This window comes from Euprymna scolopes, chromosome 28 (genome assembly GCF_053919585.1).
Source record: "Euprymna scolopes isolate OS-2025 chromosome 28, ASM5391958v1, whole genome shotgun sequence".
NCBI classification, from domain to species: Eukaryota; Metazoa; Mollusca; class Cephalopoda; order Sepiida; family Sepiolidae; genus Euprymna; species Euprymna scolopes.
The window spans coordinates 63,675,006-63,696,920 of NC_136509.1; the positions used below are offsets into that span (position 1 = coordinate 63,675,006).

At 33.6% G+C, this 21,915-nt stretch overlaps 1 protein-coding gene across 1 annotated transcript in view; it reads left to right on the forward strand.

The window, feature by feature from the left end:
- Positions 1-21,915, forward strand: part of LOC145249678 (dexamethasone-induced Ras-related protein 1-like) — a 1,077,461-nt gene that overhangs the window by 527,285 nt on the left and 528,261 nt on the right. The window contains exon 3 of the mRNA XM_080111468.1: positions 21,150-21,188. The gene's annotated coding sequence lies outside the window, so the exon portion shown is untranslated. The remainder of the gene's footprint in view (positions 1-21,149; positions 21,189-21,915) is intronic.

The following is a 21,915-nucleotide window of genomic DNA, read 5'->3' on the forward strand; positions in this document are numbered from 1 at the left end:
CTTAAACCAGCAGTAGACTTGCAAATCCTGCTGCTTATTAAACAGATCGTTAGGTCCGGAATAACAGGCACAAATTAACCAGAATAGGAGTTTTGTGGTTCTGTAGATTTTGACAGAACACTCGCTCACAAGTGTCGCATTTCTAGTCTCGTGTCATGGTTAAACCTTTACGAAGCTCTCGCTTCAGATTGCTGTGGGCGCAACTTTCACGTATAAGCTTTCGCCGCTTCGGTCTTAGCAGAGTAAGTTGTCGATGTTGATATACAGGACTTTAAAATTGTTCTTTGTGCAGTCCCTAAACCTCTTCCTAGGCTTATGTTGAGAGCGCTTGCCCTTTTCCAGCTCCCCATGAAAAATGTGTTTCGGCAGCCTACAATCTTTCTTTCGAACAATGTGGCCGACTCAACGCATGTGAGATCTGATTACAAGAGGCTCAATACTAGAGCAACATACTCACAAGGATCTCAGTGTCGGGTACTTGTGCTTGCCATTTTATGTTTAAGATACGTCTCAAGCATTTTTAGTGAAATCCTTCAAGCGATTTAATTTGCCTTTTATGCAATGTCCGTGTCTCCGATGAATATAACAGTATTGTTAGCACATACGTCTTGTAAATGTAAATCCATCGGCTTGTAAATGCAGATCCTTTTCTTGTCTGTGATGCCACGGTCAGACTACACTCTGTTCTCTAACTTTCCAAACGCTACAGCACCCTTCGTAATTCGTCTGTGGATTTCAGTATACAGAGAATTACCAAATTAAACAAACGAATCGACTACCCGTAGCCTAGCACCACAGACCAGGATGATTGGCTCCGCGTATGACTGGCTCCGTACATGAGTGAACATCACCTTTGTTTTAGACAGACTGATCTTCAAACAAAAGGCAGTGCAGAAGTCAGCAAAACGATCAATTATATGCTGCATATCGATCTCAGTGTGCGACAAAATAACAGGATGGTCTGCATACAGTAGCTCCTTAACTAAAACATGATGCAGCTTCGTTCTGGCATTAAACCTAATACGATTAAAAATGCGACTTGTGATTCGAAACTTTAACAAATGCAAGATTATCACACGGGTATTAAAATCACCAACAATTACAATTTTTTCATTTAGATGCAACAACGCAAAGACTCGTAAAAACACAAGATATCATCTTTATGTACATGATGGCTTAATGCATAAACTAAAAGAACAAATTGTGTCATAGAGGAACACGAAGTTTCATGATGCGGTCACAGATACTGGAAAGATTTTCCACATTATCAACCAAAGACGTTTTAATTGCAAAACCGATTCCACCATCTCTGCGGACACTGGTTTACCAATCAAGAAGAAAGTGTAGTCTGATGATACCTCCGTCATATCTTCTCAAGAGAGATGGGTTTCTGATAGACCAGCAATATCCATATTAAATCTCCGTAGTCGTGCAGTGAAGAGCACTGACTTGAACTCTGGATGATTTGGTGACCCCAAACGTACGTACATTCCAACAGCATACGTTAAATTTTACTTCTTTTTTATGATAAATTTTTGTTTTCTTCCTGATTATATGAACCACCGGAGAAGACTAACCAGTGACAGCATGACACAATTTTTAGTGCACTTTTTCTAGCACTTTCCCATAACTTAGGGTACGCAGTGCTCTCACTAAATAGGGCTGCTTAGTCACAAAACTCTCCACCCGAGTTGGTCTGTCATGTGAAGGTTCAACAACGATGTTAAGATAGGGCTTCTGTCGCTTCTGTGCAGATTTGTGACTGTGTATCTTCAATTGGTCAGGTTTGTACACGTTGCCACTTCTCCATCGCCATAAGACTTGAAGTAAAATTAAACGACATATAAAACTCTTTACATCATCAACACTCTGATCCACATCTAGCATCAATTGAAATGAATGGCTCTCGTCTTCAGGAGGCCTCAAGTTTTAACAAGCTTCTAGGATTGACCGTTACTCCTGATCTTAAATGGAACACGTACATCAAATCTGTTGCCAAGGCCGCTGGAAAAATGGTGGGATCTTTCTATCGATCCAGTAGATATCTCACTGCTGATGCAATTCTCTATCTATATAAGAGCTAGGTACGTCCAAGGATGGAATACTGTCGCCACCTCTGGGCAGGAGCTGCTAAAAAGGACTTGTCCTGCCTTGATAGAGTTCAAAATAGACTTCGTAGCCTCGTAGATGTTCTTTTCTCTTCCCTGCAACCTCTATCTCACAGAAGAGATGTTGCGAGTGTTTCTCTGATATATCGTTATTTTCATGGAAAGTGTCTGAGCTTCAGTCTATGGTCCCTCCTCACCAAACCTTCACAAGAAACACTCGTCTAGCTGAAAACACTATCACTAATTCCCCCCACTTTTTATCTGTGTCTAAACCTAAAAGTAGATTCCATGAACAAAGCTTCTTTCTTAGAACTGCACGCCTGTGGAATTGTCTTCCGTTTTCCGGCTTTTCGGCTGACTACAATATGGTTGCATTCAAGTCTAACGTAAACAAGTTCTTGATGAGCCGTTCCATATAAGTTAATAAATTTACCGAATTGATTACTATATTGTCCAATTTCTACTGTACACTCTTTAACCCTTATCCTCGAGTGGCCTTTTGGTCTGGATAATGTGGTGTTGCCTGTGTAAAATAAATATATATATATATATATATATATATATATATATATATATATATATATATATATGTATATACAAATATATAAAAAGATGAATTATGCAAAGAGAGATCCCAAGGGACATATGTACATTATTGTAATTAAGTGACAAGAACTTGTATGACACGAGTGCTAGTTTCTGAGCCTCTACAAAAATAACCCAATGGCAAGCCATTACCGGACGACCATAATTGCTTTGGTCACAGATTTTACATAAGATTTATCTTCTCCTTAAAAAAAGATTGCATTCACCCCGGATTCTAAGAGCTCCTTCTACCCCCCATAAACTAGACAGCAAAACATAGTCCACACGCTGGTGGGTCATGAATGTCGCAGTCAGCTAGGCCTAAGCTTCCCTGGAGATTTCTGCCACAGTTACCTCACCCTTGGTTTTGGTTAAAAAAACTTATCCCACAAGGTAGTGGGGGTCTAGTTTTCCGGCACTAAACACTCGCTATTCATCAGAGGCCCGTTAACGTAGCAGAATTCATGATATGCACGTGGGGATGATTAAACTGGGAGAAGCTATATACGACGCTGGAGTTTCTATGTGTTTTTAACACACCTACATCAATCCCTGAACTCTCAGTATTATATATATATATATATATATATATATATATATATATATATATATATATATATATATATATATATATATATAGTCATAGTCAGAATCATAGAACACTAATGAAAAAAGAAGGCGGAGTAAACATTAATAAATCTATTTTAACAACAATAAATATTTGTCCTCTTTTTGCTTTTACAACAACTTTTACCCGGTTTTGCATTCGTTATTGGCTAAATTGTTGCAGGTGTTTGGATTTATATTCTGTCATTCTTCTTTTTGATAACAATTTGTACATTCTCACTCTTTTCCCTTGATGGAACCACACAGTTTTACTGGGATTTTAGTCTGGGGATTGAGGGGATCACTTCATATATTTAATCCTTTTTTCTCAAAGCAGCCCATTCAAACTTTTGACACATGGCATGGGACATTGTTTTATTGGAAGATTGCGTCAATTCGAATGGCATTATTAAATATTTTGGTCAAAGTGGTTAGGTAAACCTGGTCCGGCATGTATAAATGGTGGAGTTCATTCTGCCTTCATATGTGTAAAACAGTCCAGTGCTCAAAGCAGCACTGCAGCTCCAAACCATTACGTTTCCCTCTCCAAATTTAACAGTTGGAACCACACAATCAGGACGAAATACCTCTCTTTCCCGAACCACTCTATGGGGTGTTGAAAATCTGATGTAAAAAAATGAGAACTTTCTACAATTTATGAATAAATGTAATATATTTGTATACAAATATAAATTTTAGTTGTCCCTTTCAAATTTTAGGAAATAGAAATTTTTTTCGTTAAATCAAACAACTTAGGCATAATCATCATGTGTCCAATTATTATGTGTTTTTGCAAATTCCCGTTGTTTTTTTTCTTGTTGGCCTGAGACAAGTACAGTTTCCTCGATTGTTTTTCATTTTTTAATCTAGCTTCTAATAATCTTCTTCTCACTGTTTGAGATGAGATGGTTTCTTTTGTTCAGCAGCAAACTCTGAATAACTTTTTTTCCTATCTAAAAGCGGTGCTCTTTTAGAGATCTGTTTTCCCTGGCAGTTATAGACCGTTTACGACCTACTATATTTCTGTTTTTAAAAGATCTTGTTTCCTTGTACCTATGCTCGTTGTTTGAACTCCCCTCCTTGAACATTACACCTTCCTAGCTAATTCTACCTTAAAATATCCTCCAGCAGATAAAGCAAATATTTGGGGCCTTTTCAACTCTGAAAGTTGCTTCTTTGGAGGCATTTCAATTAAATATATGTTGCAATATTTTAGTGTTTTAATGTGTTATGATCCCACACAGTCGGACGATTCTATTTATAAACGATACTGCTAAGAACTGACGAATCGAATTAATTCACGTTCTACTAACAACCAATCAGAAACCAGAATTGCTTCATGAATATTAAACCTTTTCTGGAGCAATTTCACATGTTCTTTTCCCGGGTTTCGACACGGTAAGAATATTTTGTTCTGTGGAACTGTCTAATACAAACAAATCACCTCCCAGGACTTGTGTGTAACAGCGAACCATCTGAAACTGTTCTGAAACTCAAAATGGCTTACACTTGTAGAATATACAAGTATAATTCTGTCAGGAATCAAAAATCAAACCCGAAAAAAAAAATACTTTTAGTATGACCATTAATCATGTTGAATATTGGATTACATTTAGCATGAAACATGGCCAAAATATTTGAACGAGGCTTTAAAGCCAATAAATTCTACAATCTACTGTTAAATATTTTACATTTGCTCTCATGGTTCAAACTATTATCTGTTTTTTTTAGTGCTCAATAACTTTGATCATCTCTCGCTCTCTCTCTCTCTCTCTCTCTCTCTCTCTCTATATATATATATATATATATATATATATATATATATATATATATATATATATATATATATTGGTATATATATAAGATAAAATTAAAAGCCAAGAACAATGCGAGATTTTTTTTATATAGAGTAAAATTAAATGCAAACAAAAGAAATACATTTCTTTTTTTGTTGTTGTTTGTTTTTTCTTTTTGACACAAATTTTAACTCTAAACAACAGTAATTTTTTTTTCTCTGTTGTATTCAATGGTGTTGTAAATCTCAATATATTTCAGACTTATTAGTCCATTTTCAAGAGAAGACAGCGGAAGAGTGTTCAAAATTGGAAAAGTAGCCGCAGAGTTTGCCACGTGATACCGCGAAATATAGAACAAAAAATGACGTTAGGAGAACGTTAAAATAAATCAGTTGATGTTTGAAATACTTGTTGCGTTTGTGAATCAAGGGAGATGACTATTCAAGCAAGGTTTTTTTTTTTTTAAATTATTGTTTTTCTTATGTTTTAAACTTATATTATAAAAGCGGAGCTCAATTTCAGTCTATTGTTTAGTGTGGGAGTATTTTTTGAAATAATTAAAGATTCGAGGATACGAAGTTGACCTACGTTTCTTGAAGAAGCAAGAATGTTGATGTGAAAATCTGGTTCTGAATTAATGCAAGTGCGAATATGTTTATAGAACGACGAAGCAGTAGTGTTTAAGTGCTCTTTAATGCGGTGATGAAGCAATCTGGTAGTGCTTCCGATGTAAGATGCACTGCATTTAGCGCATTGTAGGTCGTAAACAACGTGGTTCTTAAAGCATAAACCTGTGTGTGATATTGGGCAATTAGAGAGTGAACAAGGGGAAGGTGTATGCGATGGATGTTTTCGGTTGAGCTGTTGTCTTAAAGTAGATCCAGTGTGGATGAGTTGAATGTTGAGCCCCTCGCTGCGGATGGCTTTTCGGATTGAAGATGAGATTTTGTCACTGAGGAAGGGTAGTTTTAGAAAACAATTGTTAGAGAAGGGTCGGGTTTTTACGTTTTTTCTTTTTAAGTGAGGATAGGATCGTATTAGGGTAGCCGTTTAGTGAGAGGGTCTGTAGGAAATTGTTAGTGTGTGTATGTTTGTCGGAGATGTTAGTGCATTTGTCTTGTATGCGTGAGATTTCAGCATGTGCGTAGTTTAGTTTGTCCTTGAGAGGTAGCGCAGATTTGAAATGTACGAAGAGGCGTTTGCTGGCGGGTTTTCTGTAGAATTCAGTGCATATGGCACCATTTTTTTTTATTTGTATTTTAAAATCAAGTAGAGAAAGAGATTCCGAAGAGTCTGGGTGTTCTATAGTAAATTTTAAGTTTGGGTCGGCGTTATTGAATTTGTGGAAAATGTTAATGGCTTCTTCGCGGGAGTATTAAAGAAGCCATTAACATTTTCCACAAATTCAATAACGCCGACCCAAACTTAAAATTTACTATAGAACACCCAGACTCTTCGGAATCTCTTTCTCTACTTGATTTTAAAATACAAATAAAAAAAAATGGTGCCATATGCACTGAATTCTACAGAAAACCCGCCAGCAAACGCCTCTTCGTACATTTCAAATCTGCGCTACCTCTCAAGGACAAACTAAACTACGCACATGCTGAAATCTCACGCATACAAGACAAATGCACTAACATCTCCGACAAACATACACACACTAACAATTTCCTACAGACCCTCTCACTAAACGGCTACCCTAATACGATCCTATCCTCACTTAAAAAGAAAAAACGCAACACTCGACCCTTCTCTAACAATTGTTTTCTAAAACTACCCTTCCTCAGTGACAAAATCTCATCTTCAATCCGAAAAGCCATCCGCAGCGAGGGGCTCAACATTCAACTCATCCACACTGGATCTACTTTAAGACAACAGCTCAACCGAAAACATCCATCGCATACACCTTCCCCTTGTTCACTCTCTAATTGCCCAATATCACACACAGGTTTATGCTTTAAGAACCACGTTGTTTACGACCTACAATGCGCTAAATGCAGTGAATCTTACATCGGAAGCACTACCAGATTGCTTCATCACCGCATTAAAGAGCACTTAAACACTACTGCTTCGTCGTTCTATAAACATATTCGCACTTGCATTAATTCAGAACCAGATTTTCACATCAACATTCTTGCTTCTTCAAGAAACGTAGGTCAACTTCGTATCCTCGAATTTTTAATTATTTCAAAAAATACTCCCACACTAAACAATAGACTGGAATTGAGCTCCGCTTTTATAATATAAGTTTAAAACATAAGAAAAACAATAATTTAAAAAAAAAAAACCTTGCTTGAATAGTCATCTCCCTTGATTCACAAACGCAACAAGTATTTCAAACATCAACTGATTTATTTTAACGTTCTCCTAACGTCATGTTTTGTTCTATATTTCGCGGTATCACGTGGCAAACTCTGCGGCTACTTTTCCAATTTTGAACACTCTTCCGCTGTCTTCTCTTGAAAATGGACTAATAAGTCTGAAATATATTGAGATTTACAACACCATTGAATACAACAGAGAAATAAAAAATTACTGTTGTTTAGAGTTAAAATTTGTGTCAAAAAGAAAAAACAAAACAAAAAAAAAAAAGAAATGTATTTCTTTTGTTTGCATTTAATTTTACTCTATATAAAAAAAAATCTCGCATTGTTCTTGGCTTTTAATTTTATCTTATAATTTTCTTCAACAATGCTTCAAGCAAACTACAACCTACTTATATATATATATATATATATATATATATATATATTGGTATATATATATTGGTATATATGTATATATATATATATTGGTATATATGTATATATATATATTGGTATATATATATATACTGGTATATATATATATATATATATATTGGTATATATATATATTGGTATATGGGTATATATATATTGGTATATATATATATATATTGGTATATATATATTGGTATATATATGTATATATATATATATTGGTATATATATATATATATGTATGTATATATATTGGTATATATATATATATGTATATATATATATTGGTATATATATGTATATATATATTGGTATATATATGTATATATATATATATTGGTATATATATATATGTATATATATATTGGTATATATATATATGTATATATATATATATTGGTATATATATATATGTATATATATATTGGTATATATATATGTATATATATATATATTGGTATATATATATATGTATATATATTGGTATATATATATGTATATATATATTGGTATATATATATATATGTATATATATTGGTATGTATATATGTATATATATATATTGGTATATATATATATGTATATATATATATTGGTATATATATATATGTAGATATATATATATTGGTATATATATATATGTAGATATATATATTGGTATATATATATGTAGATATATATATTGGTATATATATATGTAGATATATATATTGGTATATATATATGTAGATATATATATTGGTATATATATATGTAGATATATATATTGGTATATATATATGTAGATATATATATATTGGTATATATTTATGTATATATATATATTGGTATATATTTATGTATATATATATATTGGTATATATTTATGTATATATATATATTGGTATATATTTATGTATATATATATATATTGGTATATATATATTGGTATATATATATGTATATTGGTATATATATATGTATATATATATATATATATATTGGTATATATATATGTATATGTATATATATATATTGGTATATATATATGTATATGTATATATATATATTGGTATATATATATGTATATATATATGTATATATATGTATATATATATATTGGTATATATATATGTATATATATGTATATATATATTGGTATATATATGTATATATATATATATTGGTATATATATATGTATATATATATATATATTGGTATATATATATGTATATATATATATTGGTATATATATATATATATATATATATATATATTGGTATATATATATATATATATATATATATATATATTGGTATATTTAGACAGCATTTTTTCATTCACGCAAATATTATTAAATGCAACGGAAACACTTTGCTTTATGATTCTATCTTTTAATTTTTCGATTTTTTGTATCGAAATCAAAAATATTAATAACAGTTCCATGGTTGTTGCTGTCACGAGCGCTTTCGATTCGCCTACAAATAATCATCAGGTGTGGAAGTAAAAATCCAAGGAGCGAAAATGAGAATTAAAAGTGAAAACAAAAATATACAGGAAACATCGTTAAAATAAGTTAAAATATATAGAGTCGATGAAAAGTCGATTAAAATATAGGTCGATTAAAATTCAAGTATTACAATCAGCAAGTTAATGGACACCGTTAACAAAGTACGTCCAATAAGAACTACGCAAGATATTTTAGAACGTTGCTGCTTTTCACGAATGCGATATCATTTTGTTATGGCTTGCAATAAGCCACAAACACAACAGAACAACGGAATAGAGTTTTACCAATGTATTACTGGAACAACAACGTAAAAAGGTAACAGCTGAAAAAGTAGTAAACGTCACCGAGCAGGCGAGGGTCGCTCTGGTTTTTAATCTACACCTGGGATCAAAAGGTATATGGTTCATATAATGGATAGAACACTCCATTTGGAGGGTGATTCCCCCACAACACCCCCCTTCCCAAGCTGATTTCTGCGGTTGTGATAATCAGTATTTCTGCCTTTTGGGGCAGACCACCAAGGGGTTTGCGCACTTCCTCTTTCTGTCGGAACGTCTCGGTTCTGACATCCCTTTTGGAGGGTCTATGTCAAAACAGTCATACAGTTTCAATCGCCTCACTGCCGTCCTGCGATGGTTATTCTTGATCATCGTAGAAGCGTTTCCTGATTTGGTTTAGGTGCCTCTTATGTTGGAACTTTGGGCCCTGAATGATGTATGTAACATGGCCGATTCTTCGTAAGATCGTGTCCTGTTCCCAAAAAGAAACGTTATTTCTGAAATGTCTAAAATACACCTTATCTCCGCTGTTAAGCCGTTTCGTTGGCATTGTAGAGGTTCTGTTCTGTACTATGTTTTTGGGTAGCCGTTTATCAAATACGGATTTTATTTTCCGTCCGAACATGGCTTTTGCTGGTGATGCCGCATCTAGTTTGTTCGGATTTCTCATGATTCTGTAAACCTGCAGAAGTTGCTGAAGGGCCTTTTCTGTCGGTGTACCGGATGCCTTTTTTAATGCCCTTTTAAGCGTATCGACGAAGCATTCTGCCTGACCGTTGCTTCTGGCGTGGTACTGGGGTGTCGTAATATGCTTGAGTTGATACGTCTCGCAGAATTTTCTGAACTCTGTCGAGGTGAACTGTGTAGCGTTATCGCTAAGCAGACAGTCCAAGTCGAGCAAACAATTCCAATAAAAAATGTGTCGTTGTTGCCGTGGTCGGTTTTTTAATCTTAGTACCTCTGGCCATTAAGAGTAAGAGTCAACTACTATCATGTAGTAAAAATCCTCCACAGGTCCCGCATAATCGATGTGGATCCTCGACCATGGTTGTTCAGCCTTAGGCCAAGGTTTATATGCTATCGGTGGTGCTTTTGCAGCCAAAGCAAGCCTTTGCATCTGTTCACCATGTCGGTAATATCTTGATCCATAGCTGGCCAATAAACAAAACTTCTCATTAGGTTTTTCATACTGTTTATTCCTGGATGCCCCATCTAAAAATCTCTGAGAATTCTTTTTTGAAAGGTTTGGGGGATGACAACCCTTTCACCGTATAACAGTATTTCGTCGCAACCAGAAAAATGTCTGAACTCGTGTCACCCAGAGCTAATGTCTGCTTCGTGGTTTGAATGAAATTTTCATTTAGCGATTCTAACTTAATTTCCTGAAGTGTGACCGGCAGTTCGCGGATAATATTGTTTATCATGGTTTTTACATCACTATTAATACGTAGTGCCGCGATTACTGAATCTTCAAGAGGTTCCATTTTGGCAGGAATCAGTCTCGATAGATCGTCTGCATGGGCTAGTTGTTTTGAGGGGAGAAATTGAATTGTAAAATTATAGTTCAGCAGAATAGTTCCCCATCTTAATATTCGGTTCGCAGTGAATGTTGGAAGTCCTTTTTTTGATAAAAAAAGGATATCAACGGCTTATGGTCGGTTTGTAGAAAAAAATGTCTTCCGTACAAGAACCGGTGGAATTTTGAAACTGCAAATATAATTCCTAGGGCCTCTTTCTCGATCTAAAAATAAGTCTTTTCCGCTGGCAAGAGAGTCCGTGATGCGAAAGCAATAGGCTGTTTCGAGCCATCCGGCATTCGATGTAGCATGCACGCCCCGACGCCATATTGACTAGCGTCGCTAGCTACTATTATGTCCAACCGTGGGTTGAAATGCGCTAGGAATAGTTTTGAAGTCAGGATTCTTTTTATTCCTTGGAATGATGTCTAGCAATCTTCTGTCCACTCCCAAGCCTTATCCTTTTTCAGCAATTCATTAAGTGATGCGCGCAATTTGTGCATATTTGGGATGTACCCCTGGTAATAATTTGCCAAACCTAAAAAAAAACTCTGCAATTGAGTTATGTTTACTGGTGCTGGCATTTCTTTAATAGCGGTCACCCTATCTGGGTCTGGGCGTCTGCCATCTTAATCGATTATTTGATCCAGGTATTTAATTGTTTGTAAAAAGAACTCGCATTTATCTGCTTTGATCTTAAATCCGTAATCTTGTATCCGGCTGAATACTTGTCTGATATGGTTTTCATGTTCCTCCCTGCTTTTGCTCGCTATGATAATGTCATCAAGATATGCGATTGCGGTGTCCAAGCTGTACAGCATAGTATCCATTACTTGCTGGAATATTGCGGGTGCCACCTTGACACCAAACGCGAGTCTTTCGTATCTGTACAAATCCCGATGAGTGTTAATAAAGAGGAGGTTAGCGCTTTTGTCGTTTACCGGAATCTGTAGGAAAGCGTCACTCAGGTCGATCTTAGAAAAAAACTTGCCGCCATTTAATTTCGTGAACACTTCTCGACTAGGTAATGTATAGTGAAAATCTTCTAAGGACCTGTTGAGTCCGGTCGCGAAGTCGGCGCAAACGCAAATTTCCCCGGACCTTTTCTTTATGTAAACTGCCGGAGCAGCCAACTCACTATATTCAATATATACGTTTGTGAATTCTTTTTAAAACAAGTTAAAAGTTTCTCCGTTTCTTCTGGTCGGGTATCTATTTTCTTGCAGAATGTGGAGATAGGAAGATCCCAGAGACGAAACTCCCCCATGCTGTCAGAACCGAACAGGTTCTCAACATCTTTTAGCAAATACAATTTTAGTGAAAAGTGATGTTAAAGTGACGTTTATAAATAATTCACCTTCAAAACGAATTTTTGTACTATTAACGGCCTGTTAGTTTTTTAACATAGTCGGCTTTCGTAATATTTTTCACGTTTTGAGATTTATTATTGAAAGATCCGATCCACTGTCCAATTGGAATTTAATAGCCTTGCCGAAAATGTTAACCGTTACGTATTTGCGTAGATTTTCATGCACGACGTCCTTAGTTCTGGTTTGATGTACACGGCTTCTATTCTGAGTTTTCCTATAGTGCGAACTTTTATTACCGATCTTATTGCATAAATGGCATCTTTTTGTTAAAAATGGGCAATCCCTTACCCAATGTATTCCACCACATCTGAAAAAAGCGCTGGGTGCTTTTAGTTTTTCTGAGTTTCGGTGGTTAGTGTATGTGTGCTATTTCGACGGTTTTTTCTTAGTTACTTTTTTTTAATATTCGCTATGCCTCCTTGAATATTTCTTGTATCTTTTTTTATAATTTCTACTTTTTGACAATCCTCAGTCAATTTTTGAAGTGTTAAGTTCGGTTCATTTTCTAATTTTCTAAGGACTCTGCGCCTGATTTCCGTATCTTTTCCCGAGGTTAACACTTGCGCAAACACAAGACATTTAAAATTGTCTGCTGTTAGTTCAGACAACTTAAAGTCATCACAGTGTTTGTTCACTACAGGTGCATATGTGGCAAACTCGTCATTATCGTCTTTTACCACATTCAAACATCTCCAACACTTATGGAAAAGAAACGTTTTCGGTGAGAAAAGTTCTGTTAACAAATTTACTGTCTCATTGAAGATGTAATCCACGAATGTATCATGATCAGCCGTTTCCAATTTTCGTAGTAGAAGTCTGGTTTTCTTTTGATTATACCAGTTGCTGCAGTCAATATTAAAAAAAAAATCTTTATAACGCCGAAAATACGCTGCGACTTATTTTTCCTCTTCCTCGAATTTAAAATTGTCTATCGCAGTCCATATTGTATTCTGAGAAAATGCTGAATTGCTTTCCGCGTTCGCATTATTTCTGACAATTTCTGTTCGTAATTGCCGTTCGGCTAACTGTTTTTCGGTTCGTATTTGACATTCCGCTAACTGTTTTTACGATTTCTTTTGCTGTTCCTCGAATCATATTTGACGTTCAGTCCAGTGTTTTTCGGATTGTGACTGACGCATTTCGACATCGATATGCAACTTGGCCAAATGTTCCAACGCTTCTTTCAATTCGTCCATTTTTCGTTGTCAGCATTAGCAATTTCAAAACGTTGGCTGAATTTTACAACACCATTTTATTCTTTCTTATTTATTCCTCCAGACAATAAAACGAACAGAAAAAAAACATAAATATATAAACATTCATCGTCTAAAGAAAAAAGATCAAGTATATATTTTTCTCCAGAGGAAAAATAATAACGTCCGAATTTAGCAGCGAAAACCACAAGTGGCGAATTCTTTTTCCAAAAGTATAAAAGTTTACCTGTCTAAGTCGCGACGAACATTTTCTTTTTGCAAAAGTACAGCGCTATCTTTGAAAATCGTGACGAACTTTTTTCTTTTCAACTCTTTTTTTCCGTAATGATCTGCGTTTTTTTAAAGTTACCTTTCAGTTGCAAGTGTTTAGACACTTCCTTAGGCTTGATAACACTTGAGTCCGACGTCGTTAGTATTTTTAGAATACTATTTCAATGCGATTATTTTTCAAGGTCCTTACTGGTTTCGATTTTAGTATGCTCCTTGAATCCAATGTCGTCAGTGTTTAGTTTTTTTAGAACACTGTTTTTAAACGTGAGTACGTTCTCCGAATCCTATGTCGCCAGAGTTACGGCTTGCAATAAGCCACAAAGAAAACAGAACAACGGAATAGATTTTAAACAATGCATTACTGGAACAGCAACGTAAAAAGGTTACAACTGAAAAGAGTAGTAAACGTCACCGAGTAGGCGAGGGTCGCTCTGGTGTTTAATCCACACCTGGGATCAAAAGATCTATGATTTATATAATGGATTGAACACTCCATTTGGAGGGTGATTCGCCACAACACATTTATAGTGGGTTGAAGGGTTCTAATATATGACACTTCAATAATTGTTTTTTAATATCATTTTCATGTTGTATAATTTTTATGTTGTCAACAAGGACCTTTCTAAGATTGGAGGGGGCATTTATGTTCTTTTATCAAATGTTTATGTATAGAACTAGTATTATTTAGATGCATGGTTATTCGCCGGGACAATGTTGTCTCAATTCATGTATTATTTTCGGAGTTACGTTCTCCCATAGAGCATTTAAATTTATATACTACATTGGTTTGTTCCAACGTTTTTATAGCCGGTGAGCAGTTGTTTCTAACCGCAAGGTTTTGTGTTCTAAACTTCTTGTAAGTAGATAATAAATTTATTTTAGAATTACTGTCAACAGACGTCAAGTATCTACGTATGATATTTTTAAATGTGTTTTCTTCGATTCTGAAATTCGGTGTCATTTGATTTTGATAAAAATATTAATAGGGTTGCATTGCAGTGTTATTAGGGTTTTCAAGGGATTGTAGTATTTGTTTTTAATTTGTTCTTCGACACTGTAATTAGGAAAATAATTATTGATGAGTTCTTGTTTAATGATTTTTTTTCAATTAGTAATGCTATTTTTGTGGATTATATTATTATATCGTTTTAGTGCGATCTAATATATTTTTTATTATGGCTATTTTGTACCTTTGTGGGCACTCACTTTTAAATTTCAGGAGGTTGGAGTTTATGCTCGTTGGTTTTTATATACCGAAGCTTTAAAAGTATTATTGGACGGGTCAATAAGGACATCAAGAAATAAAATTGTATCATTATTATTATTATTACTATTATTATTATTATTATTATTATTATTATTATTATTATTATTATTTAACTCTCCTGTAAATTTAAAATTTGAGGGTTTTTTAAAAATATACTGTAGTTGGTATATATTTTCTTTTTTTTTCAAATAAAATAAGGATGTCGTCCACGTAGCGTACATAAAGGGGGGCGCTTTATATTATTTATAAATATTTTCTTCTCTAAATCAGCCATGTAGAATTCACTTAGGGTCGGTCCAAGTACTAATCCCATTGCCACTCCGTCTATTTGAATATATATGTTATAATATATAATGTATTTTTTTGTGTATATATATATATATATATATATATATATATATATATATGAATGATATTTACTTAGAATTATCAGTGTGTACCGCAAGTACACTGGATATTTTAAGCTTGCACCCCGAAAACTAATAGTGAATTTAAAAATGTTCAGCAGAAACCTATGTAGAAAGAAGTTGTTTGTAATATATAATTACAAGTATAAATATATGTGCATATATGTTTATATATGCATGCCTATCATGTTTATATATATATATATATATATATATATATATATATATATATATATATATATATATTCAAGCATGTCTAATTGCACACAATTCAGTTTTTTCGATGTTGTTGGAAAACTTTTCAATTCGCAGAGAGGTCGTTTTTTATGGCGCCCAGTTTGTTGTTGTCGGTCATATTCTTCTCAAGCATTTTCAGTTGGTACATCCGATCGCCGTCGTCATTGTTGTTGTTTTCATTCTTTTCTCTTCTATATTGAGGCGCAGTGTATTTATAGTTCGATTTTTTATATTGGTTATAAAGGTGAATGCAGGATGGGTTGGGGTAAATTATTTATATTTAATTTTGATTTGCTTATTTTATATTTGCTTTATATATTTATTTATTTATTTATTATTTGTTCAATACGGTCAGTATATTTGTCCCGATATTAAATGGTTGTTAAGAGGCTGTAGTTTTTTAATTAGTATGTCTTCTAGTAATTTCAGTCTTTGTGTGCAATTGTTAAGGTATCGAATTTTAGTATTGTTAATTAAAATATTACTAGTGTCTAACGATTGTATGGTTTTATTATAGATCGTTATGTGTTGTTCTATGGCGTTATTGTCTGTTAGATGAAATATTAATCGTCGGGAGAATGTTGGTGCGGTTTGGCCTATGTATGCATTGTACGAGTTTTTAGAGTAGGTTCGGAGATATTTTCGAGAGGCAAATAAATCATACACTACAATGATTAGATTTAAGGTTTTAAATTTAGAATAATATATTATAAGCTTCATCTTTTTGTTCTGGTCAGTGGTCTGGGGTATGTTTATTTAGTTTTTTTTACTATGTTTTTGTCTGTTTTGTAGTTTGTTTTTATAGTATACTTTAATGGCGTCATTTTTGTTAGGGTTAGGATTTTTTTTTACTATGAATAGAGTTTTATGTGTTTATCAACGATTTTGTTGGGAAAATTATTGTTTGCTCGGGTTTGTTTTATGTTTGTTAGTTCTTTGTAAAATATTTGTCGGGTTGATGCTATATTGTATAAACGGTGAATAAATTTTTTTATAAGGGCAGTTTTATATTTTTGTGGGCATTCTCTATGGTAAGTAAGAATATTGCATTATTGTTGGTAGATTTTTTGTATGTTGAGGTTATCTATTTAGTAGGGTTGTTAGAATCTGCTAATTCGTCGAGAACTGGTATTTTGTTATTTATATTTGGTTCGTGTTTAAATTTGAGGACGGAGTATATTTATAGATTTAGTTGAAGTTTTTTTAATGACTTGAACAGATTCTGCTGCTATGACTATATCATCTACATATCGGGACTAGATGTTGAGTTTATTGTTTGGGTCTGACAGGATTTTGTTTTCGAGGTAGGTCATGCAAAATTTTGCGAATGTAAGGCGTAGAGGTGATTCTATTGAGATTCTATTTGGATGTATGCTTTCCTTTAGGGTTAGTAAAGGGAACTCGTGTGGTGCGTTTTAGTGGTAATTTTTCTAGGGCTTGTGGTTTCATGCCTGAGGGGAGATCGTGTTGTGGTTGCATACTTGATTAAGGAGTATTTTTATTGTGTCTTTTATATGGACCTTAGTGAACAGATTTCGAGCATCGTTATGTATTTGTGGGGGTAGTTTAATTTTATAAGGTCTATAAAGTTAATGGTAGATTTTATGCTGTATTTACTTGGTATGCAATGTTGGGTTAGGGTTATTGATTGTTATAACGTTGTGATATATATAGTACGATAGTTACATATAACTATATATAGTTACACGTATGTTTATATATGTGTAGGAGTAAACAGACACTATTCATTTAGATGAGGAATATTTTTTTCTTGAAAGGTTAATAGTGCCAAACATATTTACACTGGATTTATCCCAACGCATGGATATTATTATGACATTGTTCATATTAATACTTTCAAATGGTTATTTGTCGCAAGCTTTCAACAATTTACTACACACCTTATAGTCAATATGAACTGTCGCCTTAATTGCGAAAATTAGAGTCCAACAAATCTCTTGAGTATTTTTAAACTACTTTAACTACATTTTTTTGATAATGTATGAAAATATTCTCCCAGGTATTACACCATCCTTTATTGTATTATTATTGATTGTGGTTGGTAATGTAGTATTCGTTCAGTTATATAACGTTCGCCTGTAAAATAATTTATTCTTTTTAAAGTTGGTACGTTTAAATCCTCTTAGTATTAGATCCTCAATAGTACAACACCAACTAAAAGAATAAACATACAGTATCATCATATATGCATATATATGTATACACGCACACACATCCGCACACACACGCATACACACACACACACACATATATATATATATATATATATGTATAAAGTCATTAATCTAAATTTATATCACAGCTCCTGTTCACGTAAATTTTAATGATAACAAATAATCCATTAAACTGTCGATGTTTAATTGCGCTTGTTCCATGAATTAAGAAAATTAACGTGAGAGCCGTTAAACACCTGCCCGTTTGTTTTCCCATGTTGTTTTCAAATTTTGTAAACAAACAGTAGTAAAATCAGTTGTAAATATATCGGCTATTCGGATTACGCCCAACTCACTATAGTGGTTGTATGTAAATAAAGTCACCTAGTTACATTGTGGCGCCCGGGCTGATCAGGCTGCGTTTCCACGGACAACATTGATTCAAAATAAATGCAGGTTTATTGGACAATTCTGACTGACGTCATATTACCGTGTTGGGTTTATGTAACCTCTCCCTCATCTGATATCTCTATTCTGCTACTTTCTTAATGGATGAAAGACTTCTCCATATTGCAGGATAATTATGTATTTTTAAATTAGTAACAAAATGACTACTTAAAATACTGAATGAATACGCATACATATGAAATATTAAATTTTTCTGTTCTGTTGCGAAGAGCAGTTTATACTTATTTTTAATATATCCGTCTGTCAGAAACGTCTGTCAGAAACGTCTGTCAGAAGAATAAGGAAAGCGAAACCGTAAATAATGAGACGTTTTCTTATTTTCATTTCAATTTGATTTGTATGCAAATCTATGCATTTATTCGCTTTTGTTTCCTTTGTAAATGTTTTTGTATTTACTCATATGAGAGACAATTGTTCTCTTTCGATATAATTTTAACATCCGCCAACATTTTAATGTTGTACAGCGTCATTGCATTAACGTCGAACTCGCATCTACATCACAATAATCAAATAAAAAAAACTTAAAGTGTAGTGAACGTCGTTCTCATGTGATCAAAAATAACTGTTTCAACTCGCGATAGTTCATGTTAATCTCATTTAAATTTAATAAACACACGCTTATTAATCAAATTAAGCAAATTGCAAGTAAAATTTACCCAACTGTTTGTAACGAAGTAAAATGTAAAACCCTAGTCTAAATCAAACATCACGATAGATTTTTTGGTCCTTATGTTATCAGAAATATTTACAATATTTTAAATATGAAATTAAAATTGCTAATCTAATTCGATGATTTTTATAATACAAGAAACATTGGCAACATTGCCGCGATTTAACATATGCATTATTTCTATGGTGAGAAAAAACACGTCTTCTAAAAAGTGATTTGTTTGCGTTATTTTCCGCTTGTTTTCATTTTACTTTAGTAAATAAGTTCTGGGAAAAAGATATCTTCCTGGATGTTGCACTTGATTTCTATATGCATTCGAGTGTTACTTTCAAAATTTTCTGCCACCTCATCAGTAAAAAGTGATGTCCAATAATTTCGGTCTCTCCAAATAGACAAATTATTTTATTATATATCTTTCTTTTTATCTCTTCATCTTACCAGGTCTCAGGACAAGAATTCATCTGGTCTGGTAGAGTGTGCATATAGTGCGCTAACTTTAAGTAAAATAACCAGAGAAAGTGTAAACATTCTTTGTATGAGCCAGTATATGGCCGTGTTAAAATGAATTTTCTTGTGCTTAGAATACTGAGTTATTTTGGATATTTTTTCATGGTTTACTTTACCATGAAGTGTCCTCATCTCAGTTTATCGTATAGAAAAAACAAAAACACTAGAGGATAGTGTCTAGTAGTTAATTCAAACTCTTATTTTTGTTTCTAATTTCTTTCAGTCGAAGTTTTCAGAAATCAAGGGACCTCTTATATGGGACTCACACTTGAACGCTATACGATATACATAGATATCCGAATGTCTCATTATCGTTCTTCATCCTTCAAACACTGAGTTGAGTAGAAATTGAGAACACAATTTTCCTCTTCGCACTCGACCATTTTAATATGTTATAGTATATCTTACTCATTTATTTATTGATTTTAATGGATTGCAGGACAAGTATTGATCTAGTTTGGTGAAATATCCAACTTTGTGTTTCTACGTGAGGTAATATCACTTGTTGAAGGTGCACCCATCCTCGTAAAAAAATAGCGTTAAACCGAGATTTTATTTGGACTGCGAATATTATGTGATTTGGAATATTTGGTCAGGGTTTACTTCTAGTGAAAAGTATCATCATGCCAGGTTATTCTGACAAATCCTTGTATAGGGAGGCCTGAGACACCCAAGTAAACATCCAGCTTCTCTCCTATATAATCCATATATATATATATATATATATATATATATATATATATATATATATATATATATATATAAAATGAACTCATTTTTACACCTATGACATAAGACATTTCATGCAAATGTAATATGCACAAACTGCAGCACAATATCTGAAGTGTGTTATAGGCATATTATCTCTTCACTTCCTCGATAATCGTAGATTCCTATATTTTTCTGTTGAGAGTTCACTGCCACAATCGGTTAAAATCAATGGAAGTAGTAAAATCTTTTCTATCTAATTAATTCCTCTTTTCCTCGCCACCACTTACACCGTTTCCGGTATCGTTCACAAGGGACAGTTACGAAGGAACGCCTGTTTGGGGTTTCTTTACTTCGTAGTTGCTTAAAAATCTGGAATGGAATTTTACCGTGCCTTTCCCTTCTATGCTTCCTGTTGGGTGAAACGCACCACGGAATTAACCGGTACCGACATTCTCACAAACATACCTTTTTATCTCACGCTTACTTTTACGTTGCTTGATTACCATTTATATTATTTCAACAAATTGCATAGCATACTATTCAAACACTCTCTTACAGAAGAAATTCGTGTTCTGCAATACGACTTCAGTTTTCACATAGAAAATCGCGTTTACTGAAAACACCCGAAACGAACTAATCTTTGATTCCATGTTTTACTACAAACTCAATTGGTCTTCAACTCTTACTTACGTATCCAACTTTAATCATGGCACGTTTGTTTCTCTTTCAGCGTAGCCTCATCGAATAACACTTAGCAGCCGATATTCAGGTAAATGGACTTTTATATCACATTGCATTATACAACCGTTCACTTCTTCCATGTAATTTTATCGATTACGCTATTCACGTAAAACACGCTTACAAAATATATAGTCCGTTTAGGCTTACCCCGTTCACTGTCTTCCACTGTAGAACGCCGGATTTCAATATTTTTTTTTTTTTACGTTTTTCTTTCTTTCATGAAATACACTAACATGCCCCAAACTAGCCGAATGCCACCTTTTCGTTAATTATGTTTATTTCAACAGTTGCTTAAAAACGCGAATAGATTTGCTAAATCCTTCATTTCAAATATTTCTCTTAACAAAAAAGACAAAAGCATTCAGTTTCACTAATTCACCAGCGAGTGGGGAGAATGAAACCATAGCTTATAATGTGGGATTTTTTTTACCAGTTTTTGCTATATAAAATTAGTGATTCTTTCAATTTTCCGCTCAAAAACATTCGGATACAATTAAAAACAAAACAAACAGTTTTATCTGATTGCCAGGGGAGGGGGAAACAAATAAATTGAGTTTCATTTCCTTGCCAAGAGGGGCCTACTGGGAACATAAACAATAATGTCATTTTTTCCCCAATATTGTCAAGCTAAAAAAATGATTCTTTCCATTTATTTATAAAATAAAAATAGAAAACATCATTTCCGTTTTATTTCGTTTTGTAGTTGCTTAAAAAACCTGGAATGGAATTTTTACGTTCCTTTTAGTTCTATGCTT